Here is an 8,860-nt window from a genome sequence, read left to right on the forward strand (position 1 = left end):
GCGGCGGCCTCCATTCAAAGTGGATTCAGGAGCCAGATAACAACACAACAGCCAAGGGCTATTGTGAGAAATACACCCGCCTAACCACAGTTATCGGTATGCAAATATGACTATGAGTCAATCGTCTTACCCCTATAAATAGTGAGCAGCCCAAGAGCCCTTTGAGCTCTCCTGCATGGTAGTGGGCTGCATGGTGGGATCTTCCCTTGAGTAGGGATGCCTCTCAAGGTTATACCTTGCTGTGACAGATACTTGGTAAGTGACTAATAGCATGCTAAACTTTGAAATCTTAGCTAAGTGATATAAAGGATTAATTGTGCATATAAAATCCTTTAGATATAAACTGTTGACCAAGTCTGGGACTAGGATTGGATCCAGCCACACCTAGACTCCTCTCTGAGAAGGAGTCTAGAAAGCAAGGGGGTCCTTTCTGAACCTCATGGTTCAATGGGAGGGTCTCCACGACAGTTTTGTCTGACCCCGTCCTCTTTGCAGTAAATAATCAAGTGTACCTTGCCATTGCATCTTGTTAAATCACTGTCGCTTTTACCATTGAACTCTAACTCACTGTTTTGTATCAATGAAGTGTATTGTTGCTTCTCTCTTATAAGTGAAGTGCAGTCTCGCTTCCATCCATGACAAATGCATAAAATAAATGTGTCCTAGAATACTAGATTAATGGGCAAGTAAAGGCTAAATGTTAATTTCCAGCAAAGTGAATCAACAGGTAGCAGAAGATAAAGCTCCGTCCCTCCAAGAAGTATCTGATTCATGAAGAAATGAAATGTGAGCTAAATAGAAAGCCCTCAGGTAAAGAAGGTGGGTACAGGCATCCATTTACTGGGCTACTTAAAAAATTTAGAGACTGAAGACTAATTTTTAATTTCACTTTCATCAGCATAAACTCAAAGAAACTCCCCTGATTTCAGTGGAGTTGCTCCAGACTTTAGTATTTTTAATGACATGTCTGTCCTTCAACTCTCCATTTGTCAGAAAGATCGCTCTTTTTCCTAAACCCTGAGTACTATTGTCTGGTTTTCAGTGCTGTAAGAGTTTTGAATAAGATCAGTATTTCATCTCTTGATGTTCTTTTTAATATTCCAGGCTACCAGATAGTTTCTGTAATGTTCTGTGTGGATGCTTCCATAAACTGTCCTTATTCTGAATTCACTGAACAGGTGTTACTTTTATACACCTGCAGATGGTAAGGCTACCAGAAAGGACATCAAAGCAAAGCTAAATAGCACTTCTGATAATATAATGCTGATTCCTCATTCAGCATACAGCTCTCATGAGTAACTTCAGAATGGGCAGGCTCCAAATGCTGAATTGAACTTAGATGGAGTAGTGGAGAGACAGAGTTAGGAGGAATAGTCCAGGAAGTGTCCCACTTTCTACAGAAAGATATGTTTTTGTTTTATACACAGGAAGATATACTTACCAGAGCCTCGCAAAAAACTTTTCAGAAAAAATAGCCTCATATAAAAAGATATTTTTAATTTTGGTAACAGAACAACTTGGGGATTTCCTTTATTATTTCATTGCTATGTTTTGTATATATTGTGTTACAATATTAAACAAAAATCAGAATTATTCTCTTTGATATGGTTTGAGGGAGACAAGACAAGGCCGTGACTTGTGAGGAAAAGGACTTCTTTGTTTTGATTTATTGGCTGTCTGGCTGAAGGTGTCTCCCCAGCACTGGTTATTTTCATGCTTCTGATAATCACCATTTTTCACTAGACAATGTCTTAACTGCTCACCCTCATAAACAATTGCAAAGGGTCAAACTGGTCCACAAGCTGCCATGATACAACCTCGTTACCTTAGCCTAGTGCCTTTTTGCATCAAGAGGAATGCGAGCTTCTTGTAGTGCCTTAGAGATGCCCTTGCGCCCTTTGCCTCCTCCCCACCGCAGTTCTGCTGTTGGAGGCACCTGCAGTTCAGGGAGGTTACTTGCACTACAGGAAATTAAAAACAGCCGTTTCTAAAGCTATACTGGCAGTTTTCATGGACTGGCTAAATTTCTAAATGGGATGAAGAATAGGACAGAGGTTATGGTTTTCACAGCAAACTATAATAAAAAGTTATGTTGATCTGAAGCAAATGGAATTGCAGTTCTACTGCATGGTCAAACAACAAGATGCAGCCTGCACTTTGGATTTAGGGAATATGTGACAGTATTTACAATACATGGTAAGCATTTTGAACTAAGTTATAGTAGTAGCCTCCATGACACTAGGTGCTATTTGATATGTGCCAAACAAAGCAGGTAGACATTAACGAAGCCTTAAAACATGTAAGCAAATAAAATTATAAAAATCTAATTTTTACCTCTTAAGGCATATCATATATGATTTATATCATAAATCTTAAGGGCAAGATATGCAGAAGACCAACAGTTATTGATTTAATTTCTTAGGCTCAGGTGCTGAGAAACTTGGACATTTTTATTTTTAGAATATGCCACCAACAGATCAGTTCCATGCATAATAAAGTAATAAAATACTTTTTTTTTTAAGGACAATATTTTTCCAGTCCTAACTATAGGAAAAATTTTCATTGCTTTAATGATCAGATCCAACTAGCACCTTTTCTCTCAAAAATAAAACTACAGTATTAAAAGGGCAGTGGGGTTACAAAGCCCTGCTTTCTCTCCCACTATTTGGCACGAGGCAGTGACACAGCTGATAGATGTCATTTACCCTACTGGCAATACTTTTGTGTCAGAGATCACTCCCTCTATCTACAGCCAAGTCTGAACAAGAATACAGCATTGGTTTATCTACGAATTAACATCTACATGGCTGTTGGGGATTAAAGCACATAAAGAGTAAAGTCATAGCCATGGAGACTCTGGGGAGAGAATACATATATTTACTCAAATTTGGGTTAGTCGGGATACATGATAAAAAATCTTCACTTCTGATGCTTTTTGTAAAAAGATGTAAATAACTCTACTTTGGTCCTCAACTCAGTCACATTATCAGCCTTGGATCCAAAGGTACTTCTATTCATCAACTAACAGTGATCATTTTAATAAGCTTTCTATCAACGTTGGCCATAAACATTTTACTCTGCCTGAATGACTTGTAGTGTTCTAAGGCTGTAAGGGAATTGTCTGAGACAAATCATAAAGTGCAGTCTGGCCATTCACAGCAGGTATGGTTTGTCGTGAAAATACCAAAGAAGAATTCCCAGTTGATTGTTAGTTATATTAAAATGTTATTACCTAATCTAGAGTTTCCAGGGAAGTAGAGAGAGAAATAACCTCTTGATTTCCAAAGTTACTGGCTCCCCAGTATAATGCACCAGAAATCTGGATAAACTATATTCTGAGGATTCTAACCAAATATAACATTTCAGGCAAACAACATAAGTCATAGAGGTATATGGTGAAATGAACCTTCCTCATTACTTGATAATGAACATTAAATAAAGAAAAAGCTAGTTTAATTCAATTGAACTATAGTTCCTGAAAACTGATGTTATTTATCAAGTCCAGTTGGAAACAACTGTAGGTCAGTACCTAGACCTGAATATCCCTGCAACCAGCTGAACAGGCAGACAAATTTGTGCAAATACTCACATTCAAGGCCAATTTACATTTATAAGCAAGTCCTGAATATGCACAGATACGAAGTCTTGGAAAGGGAGTTCTGTATTCATATGCTTGGTTATTTAATACACAAATGCAATACCAGCTACATTAAGCAAGAAAGCATAATATTTTATTAGGCAAGAATAAGAGCATACAAAGGGAAAGGAAGCGTTATTATCCCAATTTTACAGAGCATGAAATAATGAACAAAGAGCTTAGCAGCTTATCTTGGGTTACATAGGAAGTCTGTGGTGCAGGAAAGAAATGAAACCAAGTCTGCCTGCTTCACCCCCATTTCTTAGCACAAGATAATCCCTCACCTTTAAGTCTGCATATCTGAAATCAAAGGCACACACATTCTTTCAGACTAAATCAGGGAAGGTTTGTACAGTTCTGTTCTTGCAAGTAGTAAACCTTTAACTTAATCTATAATTGAAGAGGCAGCATTTCCAGGAGGCAAGCCCATGCCAGGGCACTGGTTGACTTCAGAATATGGCTACTCATGAAATTTTTAGTACTTTTTCTAGCATCACCTCTGTGGTCCTTAAAGTTTTCCATTTGAACTCACTGTGTCTAATAAGACCATGACCAGAAATAATAGGACAGCAAGAAAATGAAGCAATAAAGAATACTGCAGAAATAGTCCAACCAAGAGACCACTAGCTTTTACAGAGCAGAACAAGAAGCATTACCTAAGTAGACCTAAGGCCACAGGTTTGTAAGACGAAGTAATGTTGACAGGTCATTGGCCAATGTGAACTCTTCCTGGACATGTCTCCACCGTGAACCGCACGCCCACACAGGTCCCTGTTACACAGGTACCTAGACACCAAGACTGAGGGACCCACTGGAGTGCCCTGCCTGGCCACTCTCTTCCCTTTCTGAGAAAACCAGGGTGCACAGAAGAGTGATGTGGTCAGGTTTGCCCTGATGTAAAGTCTGCAGGTGGCCAGACTGGGCATAGCTACCATACTACAGCCTTACAGTACACACACAGCTGCTAAGGCCCAGATCTTCCACCACATCTCCTGACTTTTGCTTATGCTTGGCCCATCTCAGCACTAAGACTTTTTTTAACCTTTAGCTGCTACTAAATCTTTGTGAGAAATAGTTTCACCATCTGCAAAAAAAACATATCAGGAAAAATAACTGTATACCTGAAAATACAATTTTTGAATTGTTTTTCCCCCAGTGTAAGACACCCAAGGTAAAATAAATGAACTTGGGTCTAAATGAAAAACAAAATTATGAATGTAACATATCTGTGTTTTTATGGCTTAGAATAATTCCATGAACTACTGTTGCTAACAAAACAGACTTTGAGATCGGACAATACAATGGATTACAGAGCAAATACCACTGAGTTAGAGTTGGTGCTATAGAAGTATTTTAGGAATGGGGAATCCACACAGGCAGTTTCCATTAATATCAGTGACTTATCAGTGCCATTCTTTGCTTGTTTTCCTGAATGGAATGAGAGTCCCTGCTAAGAAGAATAGATTCCTCACCTCAAAATGAGCAATAAAAAACTAAGCACAAGAGTCATACACTCTGCATATAATTATGTGTTGCTTGATCGATGTTAACAGAATTGCACTAGCTGATGAGTTGGTCCCTTATAAGCATAGGACTGCATAACCTCAAGATTCATATATTATACATAGCTGGATAGATAGAAGTATACAACTATTCTACGCATACTTTATCATTGCTACTACTATTATTATTGTCTGTTTCCCTGTCATACACAGGAGACATAGCTCTTCAGTTATCATATGGTCTTTACAGAGACTAAGGCAGATTTTATTTCTTTTTACCCTTTCCACTTAATTTTAAAGAAGCTCTCACCTTCTGGAGACACACAGAAAAAACAACTTCTATGAAATTTGCATTTTCACAGCCCACAGAGCTCTTTGACCAAGAAAGCCCTATTGCAGTCAATGGCAGTTATCCACCCATCAGTCTTGCACAGGGCTGCAATTCTGTTTGCTTCTGTATCTGAGGCCTTCAGAGAGGAGCTCAGGTACGTATGGAGAGTGTTTCAGTCTCTCTGGAGTCTAAGTGGAAACTTCATTTAAAATTGTTTCTATTCTTTCTGCTGCAGCATCTTTACTTGAGCAGAAATGTCGGAGCAGTCTCACCCGCCTAGATGCCGCACTCCCAGGACCTCCCACTTCCCGCGGTTAAGTGCTCTGCCCTATCTGCCTGCCAACTATTAGCTGATACCCAGGGACCTTCCCACCACGTCTTCCAGTCCATTAGAAGGAATACCATAGATTGTCAGCTTTAAAGTTCTCCCTGTTTTAACTAAAAACAAGTCTACACCCCTTGCTGAACTTCAGGAGCTTACCACATTCTCGATATTGTTTTGCACCCCATTTAAAAATCTGACAAATTCACCCCGGGTTGTTACAGGGCTTTCTATTGCTCATTTGACTCCTCCGTGCTCATTTCTTTACCCTTAGCTCCTCAGTGAGCCCACAACCTTGATTACAATTTTCCCAGCTGCCATGGGGGCCGCACAGCTGCCTTCGGTCTCAGGAAGCACTGCTCTGCTCTGACCTCCTTGTTACCGGATTCTTCTGTCTCCCGTGTCTTCTTGGTGTGGCTGCCTGTCCTAAGCTCATCAACTTTTTCTGCTCAACCTCTCTATGACTTTAAATCCATGAGTCTTAATGACTTCTAGTCAGCTCTCAGTCCTCTCCCACTTTGTCTGCCCTTTAGTTTGCTAATGTGGTAGTTGGTCCTGTCTATGTTTGTCTCCCCCACCTTTGGTCATCACCATGGAAACCATCTTCATCTTGCCTGTCACTCAAGCCCATAGCACAGCCAGCACCTTTGCCTAGAGCTCCGAAACACCAGCAGTTTTTCTAAATAATATTTCTAATTTATGGTCTGTCTTACTATCCTGCAGCTAAATACTTGGCCAGATTCTTATGATCTCAATATTTGATTGCTGTGACATATTTTTCGCTGATTTTGACCTGTGTCTTCTTGCCCAATTGTACCTATTAAAATTCTTCTTCAAGGAGCACCTTCCTGGCTTGTGGCTACGGCAGCATCGCTTTCCTCTCCGTCTCTCCATGGACTCTCCTTTTGCTGTTCTCCAGCTACACACCATGTGTCTTGAATTCCTCCCAGCCTCTGTCTGTTCCACCCGAGCCTCTTCATTGGTGCCAGGAGTTAACTTGCAGCTTTGATTTCCCGTAACACCAGCTGCCACCAGGCACTTGCTAATTTTTCAAGGAGGCGCCTTTGGGTTGTCTCCCCCCAAGCCATGCACGAACCTCCCGACAGACATCTCCAGCAATGGCGGTCAGCACTGGTTGTTGCCACCGCCCTGCCTCGTGTCAAATCTCCTGTTTCTTATGTCACACTTAGGACGTTGCCTTTAATGTGCTCTGTTTGTTGGGATAAATGGGTCTGAACCAGGGCCTTGGGTTCCTGGGCACCATGGTGATGGAAGTAATAATAAATGTTTCAAGATCTGAGTCCTAATTCCTTTCTTGCTGACTTTAATGGTCCCAGTAGACTCTCTCTGAACTTAGATCAAAGGAGAGCAGGAATCAGTCTGTGCATCGTGCACATCGTTTTAATCTGTATAACATGGTACTGGTCTGAATATGGTTTTACAGCATGCAAGGACCATTTATTTCCTACCATGTGCATCTTTAGCTGAGGAAAAATGAAGCGTTGTCACTGAATCACAGGAATTCTTCCTCACCACAAATTACATATAAGTTTTGTTATGATGTATTACACCTTGCAAAAATAAAAATAAATATCTGCACTCACATGTCAACGTGAGTGATTCCAGCTTTCGGGCTTTTTCAGATACCTTTACTCCAACCTCTTAGAATTACCAGTTTAGATTTGCTTAGTACTCTATAAAATATACCCAGGAAAGGTCCACTAAAATATTCATCAAATTCAACATTCGATGACTTAAATAAATCTACAAGATAAAGAAACAAGATAGAGTAAGCAAATGAAACTGAAATGCAGTTAAGTCATGCAGCAGGAGAACTGCCTTAGTCTTAAGTCTTTTCTAAGTGATGGAGTCTTAATTTCTGTACTGGGACAATACATTGTTTTGTGGGGGACTGCTCTCTGCTAACTAAAGGAATTCAATTTATCAAATAAGGTGAGGAAAAAAATTGGGATTTTATATAAGCTCATAGGAGCAAATCTGCTTTGTGTTATTAGGGTGGCAGGTCCATGGTGATGCTTGATTATGACCACAACAACCTGTTTAAAACTCTGGGAACAGTTTTTCGGCTCTATTTCCTTTGTGGTCAGGGTGTTCAACAAATGGTGCAAAGAAAAGATAGTCTGAAACAACCTCATTACTGCTGATGTAACAGCAGTTTAAGAGAAGTCCTCCATAAAAACAAGTCACAACAGCAATGAACTGACCTCGTGGGGAGCTACAGCCCACGCTTAAACAAGTCACACAACAGCACCAGGGATCGCTGGCTTGCAGGGGACTAGATGGCACTGTTTTGCTTAGCACAGCTGCAAACAAATACATTTGCTTGTCTAGTAAAACACCCTAAGTCCTGGCTGAAGTCGCTTTCATCATCAGTATAAACACAAAGGAAAGAAAAGCTGAGCTTAATATCTTTTTATATGAATGAAATATGTTTTATTCTTTTCATGAAGAATTTTGAAGCCTGTATTTATTATAAGGCTACTTAAAGGTAACTGTGCTTTAAAAATAGGTAATCAGGCAGACAGGCTTTAGGTATAAAGAGGTATTACCTACAGGTCAGTACACTCAATTGTAGACTGGTATAAAACCCAAGCACAATAATGCTTTGTAACAAAGTGTAGCTTTTAATGGTTTAAGATGGTTTTAATAGTTTAAGTAATTCTACACCATATTTACTAGTCTGGTAGTCTTGGATATGCTTTCATTAGCTAAATGCTTTAATTCATTATAGAGTATGAGTTAAAACCAAGCTGCAGTAAGCAATGACAGTTATATTAAAAACATTTTTCATCTAAGTGTCGATGTTTTTACGATGAGCTAATTTTAATATGACTGATGGTCTAAGAGGAAGGCAATATCCTGTCATTCAGAGGGAGATTCAAAACCAATTATATATATGAAAAGTAATTGTATGTATGAAACAGAGGAACTCAAGGGACAGACCCAAAGGACAAAAGTGTTAACAGTTAAATGATGACCTTTCTCAGTGCAGTGTGTAAACTAAGATAACGATCTCTGATTAACAAAAGCAGGGTTTAACTCTGCTT

This window comes from Pygoscelis adeliae, unplaced genomic scaffold, assembly GCF_000699105.1.
Source record: "Pygoscelis adeliae isolate BGI_AS28 unplaced genomic scaffold, ASM69910v1 Scaffold9, whole genome shotgun sequence".
Taxonomy (NCBI): Eukaryota; Metazoa; Chordata; class Aves; order Sphenisciformes; family Spheniscidae; genus Pygoscelis; species Pygoscelis adeliae.